This window comes from Notamacropus eugenii, chromosome 3 (assembly GCF_028372415.1).
Source record: "Notamacropus eugenii isolate mMacEug1 chromosome 3, mMacEug1.pri_v2, whole genome shotgun sequence".
Taxonomy (NCBI): Eukaryota; Metazoa; Chordata; class Mammalia; order Diprotodontia; family Macropodidae; genus Notamacropus; species Notamacropus eugenii.
In genome coordinates this window covers 418,645,153-418,666,309 of record NC_092874.1, presented here as the reverse complement: position 1 = coordinate 418,666,309, position 21,157 = coordinate 418,645,153, and the positions used below count along the sequence as shown (strand labels likewise).

At 33.9% G+C, this 21,157-nt stretch overlaps 1 pseudogene; it reads right to left on the bottom strand.

Annotated features, from left to right (window-relative positions):
- Positions 1-19,830: 19,830 nt before the first annotated feature.
- LOC140532264 (GTP-binding nuclear protein Ran-like) lies at positions 19,831-20,490 on the bottom strand (annotated as a pseudogene).
- Positions 20,491-21,157: the final 667 nt, after the last annotated feature.

Below are 21,157 nucleotides of genomic sequence, written 5' to 3'. Positions count from 1 at the left end.
ATTCAGAAGTAAACAGGATTTGCAAGTATAAGCATTAGTCACTCATCCATGTTTTCTAAGAAGATTGAGAGAGGCATACATAATCTTGGTAATTTAAATTTTATATTCTGGGAAAAAAATTAAGGCTTAAGTTGAATTTTGGGTATTACTGCTCACCATAAATCTGTGCAAAATCCAAGGAAAATAAGCCTCCAAAGACATCCAATTAGTAAGAGTAAATAATGGAGCAAAAAATCAAATAGGTAGCTTCTATAGGAGGATGCAAACGTCACCTAAGAGTAGAATCTACAGTGGCAAATTTTTTGCCTTAATTCTCATAAACTATGTCCCTTTTTAAGGACAAAATTTGAATCATGTCCCCATGACAACTTATGTAAAATGAGCAAGAAAAAGAATTCACTGGTTGGCTGAAAGTTGATGAGTCTCTATCCAGGATAAAAGCACATGACCTGGAATCCATTTAATTTAACTCAACAAACCCTTAGTAAATCTTTACTTGTCTATGGAGCACAATGCTATTTTTAAATCACCAGAAGTCTTATTTATATTACAGCAAATCAATGACAAGTAATGTACAGACTTGAATTTCATTTTTCATATTCCAATAAAAAATCCCCTTTAGGAATACATCAAATAATTCATTTTTATTCCTTATATTTATATTAATAACTACCCTTGCTTCTTTTAGTTGAAAACTTCCCTTTATCAGTGGAAGCTAAATAGGAGTTAAACTGAATATATTTTTATTAGAACAATCTATTTATTTGTAGATGTATAGATATTTTTAACCTTTTCCCAAGGCCATCATTTTTTCTATTCATAACATGCTATTTCTGGCAATGACTTCAAAACACTACTGAACTTTTTAGTAGAATGTTAACAGGGAAGGTGATAAAAATCATCTAGTCCAGGGGGGTCAAATTCTCAGCCACTCAAATGTAGCTCAAAATATACTAAAATACAACTGGGAAATGTTTAATAATTAAAATGCAAATACAAGATAGATAATGTTAATTTGTGATTTTCTAAGTCAATATATGTCTTTGGGTATACCTTTCTATTTGATTTCAATACCACTTACAAAACTCCTCTTTTTTTTTTTTTACAGATGAAAATGAAAATTAGAAGGATAACAGTTAAAACAGTTCATTTCATTTTCATTTGTGTTGAGAGGAGCAGAATCCAAGGCTAGAGAGGTGTTCCAGTACACTCTTCCCTAGTCAGACTGATCCTGGAACATCATTTTCAGTTCTCAGCATATATTTTTAGTCTTTAGTTATGATTCAGTGGAATACAACAAGGAAAGTGTGGAGACTCAGAAGCATATGATATAAGGGATCCTTTAAGGAATTGGAGTTGGTTAGACTGGAGAAGACAAGACATTGGTAGGAGGAATGATAGCTTTACTCAAGTATTGGAAAAGCTCTCATGTAAAAGAGAGAGTGCTTATTCTGCTTGGAACCATTAGGTATACAGTGCAGCAATGGCTTACAAACAAGCAAATTTTGATATAATCTAAAGATAATCCACTAAATAACAAATGCCTTCTAAAATATAGTGAGCTTCCTTGAGAGGTAGTGAGACCTTCTTATGCAAGGTCATCAAGCAAGGACTACATGGACATTTAATAAGTAGATTGTCAAGGTTTTACTTGTTTGAATCTATCTATCTGTCTCTCTCTCTCCATCTATCTATCTATCTATCTATCTATCTATCTATCTATCTATCTATCTATCTATCTATCTATCTATGTATCTATCTATCCATCCATCCACCCATCTATCCATCCACCCAATCTATCTGTCTATCTTATCTATCTGTCATCTATCTATAGTACTAAATGCCCTTCCAACAATGAAATTATCTGATTCCCTCCAGACTTAGTTTATTTTATTCCCCTTTATAGACTTTATTCTCAGATGAAATTGTACTACTGGCTGTTCCCTGAAATTAACAATCCATATCCTGACTGAATATTCTCAATACTTAAAATATATTCCACCTCTTCATATTTGAAGACAAGAATCCACATCTTCCTTCAAGGTTCAGGTGCTACTCACCTTCATTGATTCTCTCTGTTTTGAGAATTTTACCATTTTTCCTCTCATTCCTTCTGTATCTTCCTTTCATTTTAGTTTGTATACAAATAAGATCCATCCTCACACCTGAGTAGAATATAATCCATTGAGAGCAGTGGATATTTCGTTTTTGTTTTGTTGTTTCCACCATAAAACTGTGAGCCACTTGAGGGCAAGGATTGTTACCATTGTTTGCCCTTATATTCTCAGTACTTTGTACAATCTCAGGCATATAGTAGATGCTTAATGTCATTGTTTTTTAGTGGAGTGATTTTTGAATAACATATGTTCAACAAATGTTTGTTGAGTTCAATTCAATTCCTATGTTTCAGAGCTGATTGGATTAGAAAAGAGCCACAGTCCAAATTTCCAAGTTTACTCCTCTAGTCTACAATTTAACTTATTTTCATGTGTCTGGGCTATTTGATTACTGATTTTACTTAACCAGAATACCACATACAATTCAATGTAAAAGGTTAATGTAATAGAATTGTTTGTCTTGAATTCTATTTGTTTTGTACAGCTGAAGTTTCTTGCCTTTTTAATTATTGATTTTAGAAATTCTCTTGAATTTTTAATTTGATAAATATTTGAATTGAAAGATGTAATATAGGACATGTAGGATATATATGACATTATATATGATATTAACCTCCTCTACCATAGGCAGAAACTTGAGAGATCAAATACTTTTTCCTAGACTATGAACACACTGCTTCCATTTCCATTGGTTCAGGAGTAAGGCATAGAGGGAAATCAAGGATCTTTTAGATCTCATTTCATAATCTTCCTTTCTCAAGGAAAGTTCTAGAATTCAATAAAAAAATATTTAGTTAATCTCTCAAGCATGTAGAAGTCTCAGAGCCCTCAAATAGCTTATGGTGTGAACAAAAGAGGTGGCATTAAATTAATTATGTCACCTACCTCCTCCACAAAACAAAACAAAAAAAAACCCCAAACAATTAAAAAGCTACTAATGTGAAATAAGAATGTAAAGAATGGGACAATCCTTTTTCAAACACAGATTATGAGGAAAATTGTAAGCATAAACAGAAGCCATTATCCTTCAAGGAGCAACTGAGAGGGACCATGGCTCCCTAGAAGAGAACAATATAACAAAATAGGATAGATATGCCATTTTAGCAATGAGAGTAAGTAGGGAAATGGGAAACTAAATATCGAAATAGCAGAACACAAGTATAACATGAGTAAGAAGCCTTGGTACAACTCTTCACAAATATTCTCTAACATTGTTCATTAATAGCAGGGTAATTTAAGGCAAAACCAGAGTGAGATATGATATAGATAACCAGTGGACTAGCCCACTAACCACTATGGAAATAAGAATTACATTGTGACAGTGATTGGGATAGGGGCAGAGTTCCAACTGAAATCCTGTAATGGTAGTAATTTGAGGGTTCATTCTCTTTCCACTCATATTTGTGAGTTGTTATAACTCCCTAGATTTATTTAAGAAGATAAAACATAACTACATTGGTCTTGTTTGTTTGGCTAGAGATTACTAGAGTGGTGATCCCTCCTCTTTGAGCTTCCCTAGACTGTGGACAAGATTGAAGGTGTGGCTTCACTTTCTCACCTCATGGATCACAGGGACCTCAGGGATCAGAGGCAATCATCCTTGGGTAACGATTTGCTCCTACATTCTTTTAACTAGAAGGTTCTAAGTCAGTGTTAAATTGAGTGCCTCCCGGATATCATCATAAGTGATATTACTAACATTAGTAAGATGAAAATCTATGCTGGCAAGCATTTTAAGGGGAAGAATTCTTTAGAGACTAACTATGCAATATGCAACAATAGTACAAGTCTAACATTCATGATATATATTCCTTAAATTTTGGAAATAATTATCCTTCACCACTACTACCAGTTCCCAGGATCTCAGAACAGAAAATATTCTAACCTGACCCAGGACTGAAAAATGATGTTCTCTCCTTATGTTAGTAGGGTAAAACCAGAAATCCACTATGAAATCAAGTTTCATTTGTGTCTGTCAAGGAAACTTGGAGGCAAAAATCAACATATGTCTCATCCATCATAGAGCAAGATATTTCAGAAATAAACTGAGAAAAAAATTGATTTAAGAACATATTGGCTTATCACTTCCTTGAATTCTCTGAATACATTTTTCTGTAATTAGCTATTACAATAAAAGACAAATATTTCTGGGAAAAAATGGTCTCTGACTATATTACTGAAATGTATCCCTGAGTAATGATTTAATACTTATATGTTTAATGTGGAATATATAATTATAATTATAAATGTAACACTCCCCTAAAGACTTACTTCAAGGCATAAATGTGACCCTGAATCTTGAAGGCTATGACAGCAGAGTAACAATTAAACTGGTCATATCAAACTGGAATCGAAATGCATCTATATTTGGACTAGCCTATCTGCCTTCAAAGAAATGATCACGATAAATTTCAATGCTAAGTAACTAACTGATTACTTTGATGACAAAAATTCAATCAAACATTTAACAAGGCATGAAAGATTCCATAGGATCATAGCTTGAGAGGCAGACAGGAACACAGAGGTATTTATCCAAATTCTTCATTGTATAGATGAAGAAAATGAGGATAAGGAAGGTTAAGAAATTGACCAAGGTTTCCTTTCTCACTCCCTCTGTTGCTTCCTTTCTTTCTTCTGTTCCATACTTTTTCCCCTCTTTCCCTTCATTTCTTCCTTCTTTCAACTTGTATCTTCCCTTTCTCAACCCCTTCTTCCTCTCTTCCATCTTTCATCCTTCTGTTCTTTCTTTCTTTTCCTCCTTCCTTTCTTCCTGCATCCTTCACTCAGTTCCTTCTTTCCATTCCTTCTTGTCTCTTTCCTTCCTTCCTTTCCTTTCCTTCATCTTTCACTACACTTTATTCCTACTTTCCATCCTTTGTTCCTTCTCTCTTACCCTATTTTTTTTTCTTTACTCAGCTCCTCTTGCCCTCCTTCCTATAAAAAAACAAAAACAAACTAAAGGATTAGGAGAGAAAATAAGTTTGTTTATATCTTTTCATTATCACACAATTGCTGATGATATCACTGAATAAAGTTTAGTCTTGTAGTAGTGTTATTGTGAAGAATATCCGTAGGAACACTTAATTTCCATGCAGATATGCTTTATATACAAAATTTGTGTTTTTTGATATAATTAAAATATTTAATTAATCGACTTTATAATGTTATTCATTAAGAAAAGGCAATTTAACAAGAAAAAATGAAATTTCATAATTTGCATGTACCACTCACAGTATTATTTTATTCTTTATTTGATTCACCAACATTAATTTGGGAGTTTCCTATAATGAATTCAAAGCATGGTGAGAAAAATGAAATAATTTGCTCTCTGAAAACTTTACTAACAATGTTGAATCCACCCAAATTCACATGACAGGAATCATTTCACAACATTATTGAATTAAAGGAGGGATTTTTGGGTAGCAAAAAGCATCTTTTCCCATTTGAAAGGAATACTTTTCTAGTTTTGAAACATCTTTCTTAAAACTTTTACAGATCAGTATTCGAAATGACATTTTGGGGGGCAATCAAAGCTGTATTTGATTTCAAAGCCTTTGTGGAATTATAAAAGCACATTTAATGTTAAATGTGGTACACAATCTGACAAGTCATATACTTCTAAATTGTTTTATATATTATGCTATAAATCAGTAAAGGTTAAAACTATTTGGTAATGTTAAAAAAATTTAAAAAGCAGATTATTAAAACATTTTTTTAAGTGGAGAAGGGGAAAGTCATTCTGAAAATTCCTATAATTTATTTGATTCTGTGCTTAGTGCTACACAAATAATATCTCATTTGAGTCTCAGAAGAACCTTGGAAAGTAGATACTATTATTATTCCCATTTTATAGATGAGGAAACTGAGACAGAGAGAGGTTAAGTTACTTATCTAGGGTCATATCACTAGTAAGCGTGTGAAGCTGGATTGGAATATAAGTCTTCCTGACTCTAGGTCCAGTAATCTACCCACTGGACCACCTACCTGTAACAATTTGAAAATAACAAAAATGAATATCTAAAATTATATGAAATAGGGAAACATTAGAATGATTAGCTATAAACTGAAGGATAAAACAAGTATATCTCATTTTCCTATTTTTATGTGATGTAACTGTAGAAATACTAGCAATAATAATGCCAAAGAAACTAAATCAAAGGCATAAACATAGCAAAGAGGAAACAGATGATTTCTATTTGATAATAACATAATGACCTACATAAGCTTCCATAGAAAAATTGTAGAGAATCAGCAAAAAAAGTAAATAAATAAGCAATGAATTCATCAAATTAGCAGGATATAAAATAAAATCATTAAAATCAATAGCATTTCTATATAGCAACAACAAAACCAATGTGAAAGTAACAGATATAGAGGACTCATTTAAAATAAATGTAAAATATATCAATTTCCTCATATATCTATCAAGGCAAACTCAAGATGTAATTAGATTCCATTATAAAATATTTTTAAGTGACAAATAATTAGTGCTAACTTCAGTGCTAAAATGTCAGTTTATATTATAAATTTGTACATCAACTTTAAATCGTAAGCATCAACATTAATATAAGTTTAATGAACTCTATTATATTCCTTATTTTAAATACAGACATTCTTTCTGGAACTGGTTTGAAAAATAGAAAAAGAAGATTAGTGGAGCATGGATTAGAATCAGATTGACTTTAAGAAAAGCAGCAATTGATAAGATCAAGAATACATTTTACTTATGGAAAAATCTGACTGCTTGACAAGAATTTCTAGGAAAACTTAAAAACAGTGCTGCCTCATGAAACAAAGATAATGTTGACACTTTGCACCATAATAATACAATAAACTGAAAAATTGATGTATGGTGTGAAGATTAAAGATGACACAATTAAGAAAAATTTAAAAGACTAAAACTCATCTAGATATTTCATCAGTAGAGTTAGGTGAAAGAACTGTAAATGAAAGATAGAGGTGGGTAGTAGTCAAGACAGCTGAGCACAGGCAGCAACCTAGCTGAACATTCCCAACATTAACCTGCAAACAACTTTAAAATAACTCCTCAACGAAAACCTTGGAGCAGCAGAGCCAGCAAAAGGTCAGAAATTTTTTTTCAGTCTAAACAACTTGGGAGGTTGGCAGGAGAGATCAGTGACATCCAGGTGGAGGTCTATATGTTGTAGGCAGAGAAATAGAAGCAGTGGGCCTAGGAGGCAAACTCAGCAGCAGTAGCAGCAGCAACAGCAGCAGTTGCAGTGGCTTTAAGAGCTCTCAACCCAGAGAGAGCAAAGGGGTAAGAGAATTGGTCAGAAAGAGATTACAGGGGACTTTTTGTTGATATTGGGTGCAACTGGTACTAATTGGGAAATCTATTGCCGATATGGATTTTTGGGTTGCAGTTCTAGGGTGAAGAGCACTTATGATGATTCACAAGGGAGCAAGGGCAGGCCCTGGTTTTAATTACAAGGCAAAAAAATAAAGAACACTAATGTTGGTAGTTTCAAGAGGCCACTACATCTGGTCACAGCTCCAGGGCCAAGAGGAACACTAGTGCTTATGGTTGCTGGGGAGCAGGGGCTCTCCCTAGGTTAAGACAAGGGAACAATGACCACACCTCTCTTGGGCTCACACCACCTTGGAATCACCCCAAATTTGTAGACTACCAGAAGTAGGTCTGAAAACAGCAGTACAAAAAAACCCTAAAGCTTGGGACAATGTCTTCCCACTCCTAGGTGAGCAGAGATTCAACTTGAATATAAAGTTCAAAGGCAAGAAGTGGGCTGGGAAAATAAGCAGCAACAACAGAAAAAGAAAATAATTTGACCATTAAAAGTTTCTATGGTGTCAGCGCAGACCAAGAAATAAATTCGTCAGAAGCCAATAATGTGAAAATCATTATAAGAGAAATTCTGTCGAAGAGAAAACTGCTAATTGAACCAAAGCCTATCAAGAATTCCAGGAAACATTAGTGAGATGAGAGTGGTAGATGAAAAATTGGGAAAATAAATGAGTGAAATAAGAAAATCATGAAAAAAGGAGTCTTGGTGAAAGAGGCACAAAAAATATTGAAGAAAATAGCATCTTAAAAATAGGAAATAGCCTAATGGTAAAATAGGCACAAAAATCACTGAAGAAAAGAACTTAAAAATCAGAACTAGTCAAATTGAAAAGAAGATTCAGAGATCAACAGAAGGAAAGAACTCTTTAAAAAGCAGAAATAGCCACAAGAGAAAAGAGGTACAAAAGATCCCCAAAGAAAATAATGTTTTAAGAATTAGAATTAGAAAAGTGGAAGTGAATGACTCCATGAGAAATCAAGAAACAATAAAACATAGTGAAAAGAATGAAAAATAGAAGAAAATGTGAAATATTACATTAGAAAAATTACTGTTTTGGAAAATAGATTGAGAAAAGATAAATTAAGAACAACTGAACTATCTGAAAGTCATTATCAAAGAAAGAATGTAGACATCATATTTCAATAAATTTTCAAGTAAAACTGCTATAATATGTTAGATTCATAGGATAAATATAAATCACTTTGTTAGAAAAAAAGATCACTACAGGAATGATAACTATAACTATATTATTACTTTTTATGGTGTCTAGTAATATGACAGTGGCTCTGCATTCTTTAAGGCTAAAATGCAAAAAAAATATCTCTGGAATGTTGTACTGAGCCAGAAAAGTTTTGAGCATCAAGCTGATGTTCATCTTCATGTTTTTTCTTCCCACTCCCTATTGTTTCATCTCTACTTCTGTGCCACAGTAGGAAGATCATTGTGCAAATGTATTTCTATTTGAAAGAATAGAAAGAATCTACCGATTATTTCCTGAAAGAGAACCAAAAATTACAATGTCTAAGAATACTATAGCAAAATCCTGAGCTCCCAGACTAAGAAAAAAATGCAGAAAGGAGTCAGAAAAAAATAAATCAAATATTGTGGAGCCATAGTCAGAATCATATATGATTTAGCATTATCCGTGTGACAGGAATGGAGTACTTGGACTATGACAATGTGGGCAAATTATCTAGGACTACAGCTGAGAATAAAGTACCCAGAAAAACTGAGTGTAATCATCCAATAGAAAAAAAAATGAATATTTAATGAAATAGAAGATTTCCAAGAGTTCCTGATGAAAAGAGCTAAGTTAAATAGAAATTCTTACAAACACAAGGCACAAGAAGAGCATAAAAATGCAAACAGGAAAAATGCAATCATAAGGGACTGAATAAAGTTAAACTGTTCACATTCCTATAGGAGAGGATGAAACATTTAACTTCTAAGAACTTTAACATTTTTTGTACAGACAGAAGGAGTCTATATAAAAGGTATTTGAGTGAGTTGAATATGTTGGGATGATATCAAAAAATGAAGGTATGAGAAAGAAAGATGTACTGGGAGAAGAGGAAAAGGAGGGCTATCATGGGGAAGAGTAAGATTTTCTTACATAAAAGGCACATAAGGTAGTGGAAGAATAGGGGTGGTAGTGGGCAATGCTTGAACCTCACTCTCATTAGAATTGATTCATAAAGGTGAAGGGGATTAAAAACAATAGATGTGTAGAGAATAAAATAGAAAGTAGAGTAAGGGAGGAAATAGGAGAGAGAGAGAGAGAGAGAGAGAGAGAGAGAGAGAGAGAGAGAGAGAGAGAGAGAGAGAGAGAGAGAGAGAGAGAGAGAGAAACAAGAAAATTACACAGTTCATAATCACAACTGTGAATGTGAATGAATTCAACTCATCCATAATTGCAAGCAGATAACAGATTAGATTAGAAACCAGAAACAATAAGCTGTTGACAAAAGATACACAAAAAAGAAAGACACACAGAGTTGACATAAAGGATAGAAATACATTTGCACAATGAACTTCCTACTGTGGCACAGAAGTAGAGATGAAAGAATAGGGAGTGGGAAGAAAAAACATGAAGCTGAACATCAGGTTGATGCTCAAAACTTTTCTGGCTCAGTACAACATTCCAGAGATACTTTTTGCATTTTAGCCTTAAAGAATCCAGAGCCACTGTCACAAAAAAGTAATAATGATTATAGTTATAGTTATCATTCCTATAGTGATGTGTTTTTCTAACAAAGTGATTTCTTTTCAACAGCTCTTTTAGGTAGACAAACTATTATCATATCTATTTTTTAAATGAAGAAAAAGTTCAGGTGCATTGAGTTATTTGCTTATGGTTATATACTCTCAATGAAGCATCTGGTGACTCAGCAAATAGACCGCTGATCCTAGAATCAGGAATATCTAAGTTTAAATCCAGTCTCAGACACTTCCTAGCTGTGTGTCCATGGACTGGTTATTTAACCTCTGATTACCTGACAAAAAGGAAGAATTGGATCCATTGGAGAATGAAATGGCAAACCACTCCAGTATCTTCACCAAGAAAACTGCAAATGAGATTATAATGGGTTGGGAACGACTGAAATATTTTAACAACAACAATATCTATTCTCAATCAAAATTGTGGAATCATAGGTATAGAGCTCCATAGGACATTAGGGACATCAAATTCAAAACATTACTTCTATAGATGAAGAAACTGAGGCACAATCAGGTTATGTAATGCAATCTGGGTAACAATAGCTGATAGGATTTTGAAGCAGGGTTTGTTGTTTCTAATTTGTTTTGTTTTCTTTATCCTGACACTAACAAACATGAATGAAAATGAATAATGCTTTATACAGAGTAGAACAGAGAGACTGTGAATGAAACTGTGAATTTTTAAAGTCTATAATAAATTGAACACATACTTTTAAATCTGTCCAGCTTGATTGTGATTTCATGTGGTCATACTTCAATTCTCCTCTATACATTTCAAAACCATATTTCAATGAGCTTCTTACCCTATTTCTTTTGGTAGGGGGAGAATGTTGAGAGATAACCCTGTCACCCTAGCTGCTCATTTCCTTCCAATTCTGCCCTTAAGACAGAATCTGAAGCAGTCTTCATGAGTCCAAATACAGCATTCTATCTACAATAGCTCTCCTGTGACTCTTCTTGCTGTTCTTGCTGTGACTATTGTAATGGTCCTTCCTAGACTACTTTTTCCAAGTCACACCTGATAACTGTGGAGGTCTCCCAAGACTATTCCCTATGCACTCTTATCTTTATACACTCTTTCTCTTAATGATTTCATCATCTCATGTGGATTCAATTATTATCTCCATGAAGACGATTCCCAGACCTATTTGTCAGATTACAATCTCTCTCCTGACCCCTACCCTACCATTTCCATTTATTATGCACCTCAAATTAGATATTCTTTATGCATATTAAACTCAACATGTCAAAAACTGAACTGTTTAATCTTTTCATCACATCTCTAACTTTCCTGTTAATGTAGAGAATTCTATTGTCCTTTCAATCACTCAGACTCACAACCTACATGTCATCCTCCACTCCTCACACTTTCTTGCATGCTCCCACTTCCAATTTAATGTCTCTTAAGTTCCCTTAAGTCTTATCTTAAGTTCTACTTTCATAATATTTCTTGCATATTCTTTAAAAGAATATGTGCCTAATGACAGAGAAATTGACAGATTAGAGCATATGAATATAATGGAAATAAACTACCCTAGAAGAAACAACAAACAGATAGAGTTTAGTGAAATATGTGAAAATTTGTATTAATTGATATAGAGGGAGGAAAACTCAGACAAAAACAAAACAAAATAAAACTGTAAGCACAATGATTGCACCATTATCAATATAATCAGTGAAAAAAGATAACTTACAATTTTTGTCGATATAATTGACAATTTTGGCAACATGCAATCCAAGTTAATCGGCATATTCATTTTTTTCTGTTAATATTCACTAAACAAGAAAGAGGTGGGGATATGCTATTAGATTCATACATTTAGGTGGTTTCACTTTCAAGGAATGTCTTTCATGAGTAGATTTGTTTGGATGTTGGTTGGGAAATACCTATTTTTAACCAAAAAAAAAAAAAAAACAGTGAGAGGAAATGGGTTACTGGACAGTTGGACACTGGTACAATGTCTTAGCTAGCTTTTCATTGACAATAAAGGAAATGGGATTAGGAGTTGAAGAGTGGAGAGTTGGGTCATCATAGACCTGGAATTGGTTAAGATATAGTGCCAAGATATTAGCCATATTAAAGTATCAGGAGGAGAGAGAGAGAGAGAGAGAGAGAGAGAGAGAGAGAGAGAGAGAGAGAGAGAGAGAGAGAGAGAGAGAGAGAGAGAGAGAGAGAGAGAAATGTTAGAAGCTGATATGCTAAATCCAGAGGATCTTCGGATCATAGATTTTAAGTTAGAAGGGACCTCAAAAGCAATTTTTTCCAGTGCTCTCTCTTATTTTGCTGTTGAACAAACCATAGTCCAGTGTGGATATGTGACTTACCCAGACTATAGAGAGAGTGATAGATTCTGACTTTGAATCCAGATGGTTTTACTCAAATTCTAGTTTTCTTTCCACTTCATCAGTTAGGCATGTGTCAAGCAATAGAAGGATATCTAAAATGAAATTAGCTTAACAGAGCACATTTTCAGGATGATTTCCTTTGACTGGAGAGAATGAGGAATATTCAGTATTGTAGTCTCTTATCTTCAAGGTAGCAGCATCATTAATGGAGACAAGGAAGAAACAAAAGAGACTCACATTTATTTCTGCTCCTTCCTTTCAGTAAGACTTGAAAAATCTTTAGGCCACATTAACAAATCACATGTAAAAATTTGAATTTAGCAGTAAGTGATTAATTGAAATTTCATAATAGAAAGGATAATTTAGGAGAAAATGATACTAATGCCTGGAATGCATTTTTTCCACACTTAGTTTTCTCCTTGAAAGTAGGATATACATTTATTGTATAGTGTTTCACAAAATAATAATTTTGCTAACTTATCTCTTTTGTTTTTTGATATTTCTTCTTTTACATTTCTTCCAAATAATGTGGAAATTTTATTTTATTGAAAAATAAAATTTTTCAATTTTGTGTATTTTTCCCTTCTTAGAATGTCTGTTAGAAGGAACAAATATCTTATTTCACTCTCAATATAAATCTTAATTTCAACCTCTTCGCAGAACATAATGGAACGGATATTCCTCTAACAAAGTTCACAATTCTTTTTAAAGTCATCATAGCTCAGTAACTAGAAGTGGTTCTGTCTCATCTCAGACACCTGAGGCAGGTTAGTGGCTCAGTGGATAAAATGTGCTGCTAGGAGTTAAGAAAACACGAGTTCAAATTTGTCCTCAGATACTTATGGCTGTATGACGCCATGAACACAGACTTTAATCTCTGTTTTCTTTTTCTTCATCTATAAATGAGATAAAAGTAGCACCTACTTCCCAGATTGTTGCAAGGATCAAAAGTAATTGTAAAGGGCTTCACACATTGCCTGGTATATAGTATGCACTATATGAATGTCAGTTAGTATGATGATTATTAATTTTATGATACAGAACAAGTCTCGTAATCACCATATCTTAATTTTCTCCATATACTTTACAGTTACAGAAGCAAAATATAGAAGACTCCTTCAAAATTACATGGAGTTATTATGCTCATTCAGATTCATTTTATACTATTTTAAGATTCAAAAAGTTCTTATTTCATTTGATACGCAGAAGAAACTTTTGATGCACATGATATAATTATCTTCATTTAATTAAGGAGGGAACTGCAAATTAGAGAAGTGAATTCTCTTGTTCAGTCACTCAGCTAACAGGAGTCAGATGTAGGATGTCAGCTCAGGTCTGCTTAATTCCAAGTACAATACTCTATATACACTATACCAATTAACTGATTCTAAGACTTAGATCTCTCTATTTAGGTAGTCACTAATTATTGATCAGAACAAAATAATTTGCATGCAAATATTAGCATTTATTATATACTCAGTCTATTAGATAACTAACAGTTGTTAAGCACCCGCTATGTGCTAAGCACTGTGCTAATTGCTAGAAGTACAAAGATAGGCAGAAGAAAACAAATTCTTGTTTTCAAGGAGCTCACCAGCTAATGAATGGGAAATGACATGCATGTCCCATCTTTTGGTATACTCCTAGCAGACATAACTTTAAAAATGACTAAAAAATAAATTCCTTCCCATAAATTACTATCATTTGAATCTTTTTGATTATTAATATTTTATCTATTCCTTGAAGCCTTTGAAACTGTGTGATGCTAATTTATTTGCTAATATCACAAACTTTGTCTTTGATTTGCTTTCCCTTTCCCTTTGATAACTTCTGTTTTTAATATGTAATTTTTACATAGATGCAGATATGTGAGATGATATCTAGAATTTTATGGCAGTTTAAGACTCCCTAAGACTCAATAAGCAAAGTATTATAAGAGAAAGAACACTAATTGTGTAGTCAAAACATTTGAGTTCAAATCCTACCTCTGATATTTGATATCTTCATGAGTTTGGCAAATCATCTATTGGCCTCAGTTTTTTCAAATACAAAACTAATCCATTGTATGGTGTCTGTGTTCACTTCTAGCTCTAGGTCTATGATTTTTTGACCCAGAACTCTAGGTGACTGGTTGAAAGAGAAGAATTATTTATCAGGTATTTATCCTTCATTGAGCTATCTGGTATAAATGTAGTAAAACTCTAGACTCTCCCAACCCATACACCTAAGTCTCCAGAATGTGAATGGGTCCATCTCTCCCAACTGTTCAGTCTTAAAGGGGTTTCTTTGAATGTCAGCAGTGTTCTAATTCATCAGCTTAGGCCCTCATTGGGTATATCTCCCCAATATCATCACCAAGTATGAGTACTCCAATATAAATTATCTCATTTATATTAGCGCAATATCCCTGATAAATAATTTATATCACCTAATTTTGCACAGAGATATTTATTGAGAAGCTATTGAAAGAAAATATATGGTCCTATATTCTGCTCCTGAATCATGTATATATTCTCACATCTACCACCTCAATTCCAGAAGAAAAAGGAATGAAATTAAATTGATTTATATAAATGTTTTCCTTACTACCAATTTCATTTTGTGGGTGTAGCATGGACTATGGATGAGTTGTTTCATTGCTAAAAGGACACAGTGTCTAAGGGTCAATTCATATGCTATTTAGCTGGATCTAGCAATTTGTTACTCAAAGCTATTTTAGACCTTTAAAAGTTCAGCTACAGCAGTGTGGAAGGCTATGTAATAGCAGACTGTCCCTAGACCTCTGTTAGGTCTTTCAACTTTGCAAACCTCGTAAGGTTGTTTTGTCTCTAATATTCCTTCAGATAACATCAGAAAATATAAATACATAAGAGACAGAAGAAATTACTGAGTTATGTATTCCCCAGACAACATAGTGGTCCAATTGGGGAGATAAAGTAGGTGAAGTGTCCAACTGAGTCACTGCACAGAGGCTTATGGACAATTTTATTTCCTCTCTTAAAAGTTTGTAGGGAAAAAAAAGATCTTAATTTAACCTTGTTTTGAATTTTAAATGCAGAAACAGTTCTATCCAAGACATCAATTAAATATTTTTCTTCACTGCTGTAACAGAAAATAAGCCAACATACACAGGAGGACCTGCCGTACAGGTTCTTAGATCTACATTTCTAAAAGAAAAGCAACTTTTGAGGGGTCAGCAATCACTTTATTCAAGCACATGTATTATTTCCTTAGTTCAGGGGAAAAAATTAGAACTCTGAAGCTCAGAGAAAACACAGAGGAATCAAAATCAACAGACATGGCTTCCAACTGTCTGACATAAGTAATGCATACATCATAGATTAGCAGACAGATCCAACTGTCTGACCGTTACATACATATATAGCTACCAGAGAGAGAAGTGCCAACATCTAGGTTTTCAAAGCCTGGGGGTGGGGGGTGCTGCTTAGTGCCTTCATAGAATCTTGTCTGAGGAAATCAACACTTCCAATCAGTAAGTCTTAAGGTAAAACTTCACCTTAGAGTACTTATACATTTTTCAGAGTCAGAGGGCATCACAACCCATGCATGCAAAGCAGTGCCTCATTAAAAAATAAGCAAAAGGAGTGAGCCTTCTTACAAATCTTCCCAGGTTCATTAATGGGTGGGAAAGATCTTCACATTAAGAAACAAAATTATATTAACAATAAGCAAAAATGCTTTATCAATACAACCACACAGCTAGCTGACATGAAACAGTCATAGAGCAACTATAAATGCTCAGAATCGTGGGCAGTGGTCCTATATTCCTTATACTCATGTATCGCTAGAAACAGTTTACCAGTTTCACTCTATAAGTTGCATTTTCTGAGGACTAGATCCCTACAGTCTAGTCCATTGTTATATAACCCATAAAATAATGTTTTTAATACAATTCATGACTAAACCCCAAGCTAAGTGATTCAGTTTTTTTCTTTAACATGGAGATGTATCAAATTAAATTCCTTTCTCTCTCCCCTCCCTCTCCTGCCCTTTCCTCTCCTGTCCTCTCCTGTCCTGTCCTGTCCTGTCCTGTCCTCTCCTCTCCTCTTCTCTTCACTTCCCTCCTTTCCTCGCTTCTCTTTTCTTCTTCTTCTTCTTCTTCTTCTTCTTCTTCTTCTTCTTCTTCTTCTCTCTCTCTTTTGCCTCTTTCTCTCTGTGTACATACACACACGCATATTTGTGTATATAAATATATAATATTCCTTTGTAAACCTTATATAAGTATAGAAATGTCAATGAATATAATTTGTTCTTGGGTTTTATTTTATTTTCAACAGGGTTTCTTTGAACTTGTTAACATAGCTCATTATTAGGAAACAAATGAGGTTATATGTGTGTGTGTGTGTATGTGTGTGTGTGTGTGTGTGTGTCTTTCCTCTATGAGAGAATCTAGTTTTTTAATGATAAAATAGCTAGTTCTGATATGGAAAAATAGATAATCAACAAACCAAAACTTCACATTTCTGGAAATTGTTTATGTTCACAACAACTAGGAATGGCTGAATAAATTCAAGTTCAAATTAATACAATGAGGTGTCATAAATTAAAAGGAAATGACAGATATGAATATTACAAAGCAATATTTCATGACATGAAAATGGGCTGGAGAAAGGAGAACATTATATACACTACTTATAAATATGTATATGATTATATAATGCTGGGTAAGTATGTGCATATGTACACAAACACACACATATGCACAGAAAAAAATAAATTCACAAAAGGACATGGAATTTCAGAAGATAGTATGGCCCTGTTTAATAGTTTAGACAAGTTTTTTTTTTTTAAGTAAACAATTAAAATAGGCATATAAACAATTATTGGCTATGTGCACAGATTATACATGTGTATGGATATGTGCTTGACTAGAAGAGTCAGTTTCAATTTAGAATATGTGGTCAAAGGATAAATTCATAGTTTCCAGTGACAGGAAGTTTTTTTCTCCTATCATGGCATCCTTATGAAGTTCTCAGATGCTTTGTAGAGTCCTAAAGGTGCCTTTTCTCGGTGAATCTAGTTTCTTCTCAATGTATCTCTAACCTATCAGTTGAGCTATTACTATTAGTTACAGAAGCTGGATGATACTTGTACTCTCTGTGGTAGACACTTCTAATGACACTGATTGGAAATCCATGTCATTTTTATAATTCACAATGTCAGCATCTGGTTATTGGTAGGGGAGATGCTTAACATGTGCTCAATGCTCACTAACTCACTAAACTCCTCTTTTGCTACTAACTACTACAGGTGTAAATACCTATTTCCTCAGTTTGTTCCTTCACCTAGAATTTTCCTGAAACTACTTCTTTGGTGTTGGGATACTTATTTTCAGTTGATTTAAAATGTCATACATAAACATAAAGTCTGAATCTCTTCAGTTAATCACAAAATATTCCCTGCATGTTGTCATACTTTTATCCAATGATGAAATTATGATGCTTATTCCAAGTTAAGGACTTATTCATTCTAATTTTATAACTTAAATTGATGAATTCCAACAAGAAATCTGACCATTCCATATTTGTAGTAACTGGAATTGAGGATTCCATCAACTTTCCTACAAATATGTTTTCAAATGAGGTATTATATTTTCTTTAGGAAGGGAGGAACTGACTATTAAAAGAAACATTTACCAGGTTTTAACAATGTAAACATAGCCAATATAATTAAGTAGATATATTCAGTCATTTAAATAGGGTTCAGTCAACTAAGGGTTATGGACCACAACCAGCCCCAGGCCTGTTTTTATGCAGGGCATCAACTAAGTAGTCTAGATTTGGCCCATGGACTGTGGTTTGTCAATCCTAAAGCCCTTTTAAAATATTTCTGAAAAAAAAAATTCTGTTTAACTTTCTTTTCTTTTATGGTGTCTAGGGGAAAATTCTTTCTTTCCTTGCCACATTTCCCCCACCCACTGAGAAGGCAAACAATATGACATCAAGTAGACACATGAAATCATAAAAAAAAAAAAATTCCATATTAGCCATATCACAAGAGCAAGAGAAATAAGTAAGAAAATTTGTTTAGATTTGCACTCAAAGTTCATAACTTCTCTCGTTGGAGGGAGATAGCATTTTTTCATCATGATCCTTTTTGAATAGACTGGCATCACTGTATTGATCAGAGTAGCCAAGTCTTTAGAGTTGGTCATAATTGCAGCCTTGCTGTTACTATGTACAATGTTCTCCTGGTTCTGCTCATTTCACTTTGCATCAGTTCATGCAAGTACAGTCTTTTTCTTCTAAGAGTATCCTGTTTCTTTCTTATAACACAATAATAGTCTATTACAATCATACATCACAATTTGTTCAGCCATTGCACAAGTGATGAGCATCTCCTTGATTTTCAGTTCTTTGTCACCACAAACAGAGATGCCATAAATATTTTGTTCATGTAGTTCTTTTTCCTTTCTCTTTGATCTCTTTAGGGTACAAAGTTCCAACTTGTTCTTTAAAAGAGTTGGATCAGTTCATTATACTAATAGTGAATTAGTGTGTCTCTCTGTCTCTCTCTCTCTCTCTCTCTCTGTCTGTCTCTCTGTCTCTCTCTCCACATGCACATACACATACATAACATATGTATGTGGGTATGTGTGTTCTTCCCTTTTTGAAGCAGTTCTAATGGAACTGAAGTTCAATTATTGCCTACAACACCATCAATTTCCCTCTATACTGTAAAAAGCAAAACCAGTGAAAAGTTTACCTTGAACACCTCTTTTATATGAAAAAGTATTCCCCATAGTAGCTCTTCCTTTACACTTCTCCCAGTGCATCCCTCTTTCTCACGCTTTCAATTTTCTGAGACCATCTCAACATAATTGACTGATTCCCATGATCTCACTATGTAAATTCCTTCTAACTCTCCTAATAATGAAGTTCTTAGTAGTTACACATATCATCTTCCCATGACATTGTTGCTTAGTTATTTCAGTCATGTCTGACTTTTCATAACAACATTTGGAGCTTTTTTTTTTAGATATTTGAAATATAACTTTATTGTGATCTAAACAAGAAAGAAATGGGAATGACAGTAACAAACAAGATTCACTACTGAATATTGCAATGGAACTTCAGCAGTCTTACATTTGAAACTCAAGGGGACGTAATTGCAGTCCAAAACAGCTAAATATGCAGGTCCAAAATATGAATTATATATATATATATTTTTTTCTTTTTAAACTGCCACATTTACTTCAGAGCCCATTCATGTCCTTCAGCATCCCAAAGATTAAGCATATGGTCTGCTCAGCTGTATAATAAAGTGGCAAATATGCTACACCACTGATGTCACGGGACAGGTGCCTATAAAACTAGACCTCTGACCCTGGGCTCTAGCTTCATTCCCTTATCATCTTCATCAGGGAGTGCAGTTGTCTGAGCAATCTTTAAGTCCTGTTCATACTATGCTGCCAGTGCTGGATCCATGACAATTTCATGGCCACAAACTCCAAACTGGGATCTCCAATGAGTTTTCTAGCAAGTCAAAGGAAGAGCTTCTCAAAGTGGTAGTTACTTGTAGTTACTTCTGGCTAAGATGACATTCTTCTTCCTATGGAAGATAATAGATTTCTTGATTTTTCTGTCCTTAATATCCACTTTGTTGCCAAACAACGCAATGGGGATATTTTCACATACTCGTACCAGATTTCTATGCCAGTTGGGTACATTCTTGTAAGTAACTCTTGATGTTACATCAAACATTATAATGACATACTGAGCTTGGATGTAATAACCATCTCTCAGACCATCACATTTCTCTTGACCAGCTGTATTCCATAAGCCTAGTTTAATAGAGCCTGTGTTAGTATGGAACATGAGAGTATGGACCTTAACACCCAGGGTGGCTACATACTTCTCAAATTCAACAGTCAAGTGACGTTTTACAAATGTGCTTTTCCCAGTATCTCCATCTCCAACTAATACAAGTTTGAACTGCACTTGAGGTTCTCCTTGGATGGCCATCATGATGGTTGTTCCAGAAGCATATCCCTTTGTGCCTTTTTAAACATTTAAAATTTAGACTTGTCAATATGATCAAGAAAGTGAATAACATTCAAGCTATATCATATAGCTTATACAGACAGGAAGCTAAACTATGTCTTTGAACTCAATTGAACTGAAATCTTGATTCAGCTGTAAAAAAAAAAAAAAGTGATTGCTTTGTTTCTATGAAACCTATAAGTCTGTTAACATTGAAGAACATGAGAAGTACATCAAGCCTTAGGACACATAAAGTAACCTCAGGAAAACCAGGCCATATTGAATTGAGAAGCTTTACCTGAATCAGTATGGCAATGGCAGATGAAGTCCTTTTCTCACCTACCTCACCAGGCTGTGGAAAATCCAAGTAATAACGGCAGGGCAAACTTTGTGCTATGCATATGTTAAAGGTGCTCTTTGAAATAGAGATCCTTAAAGTGAATTAAAGGTTGCTTACAGATTGAATAAATCAGGAAGACTTACATTCAAATGATGTTTCTCAATGATGACTTAGGTTTAAAGTAACTTAGACACATTTTGCTAATATATCGATTTATGTGTCAAGGGTTAAGTGTCAGTTTTACTAAAGATATTCAAATACAAAAAAAGAATAACAAAAAACTACTAATGTTAACTAATGGTTAGAAAT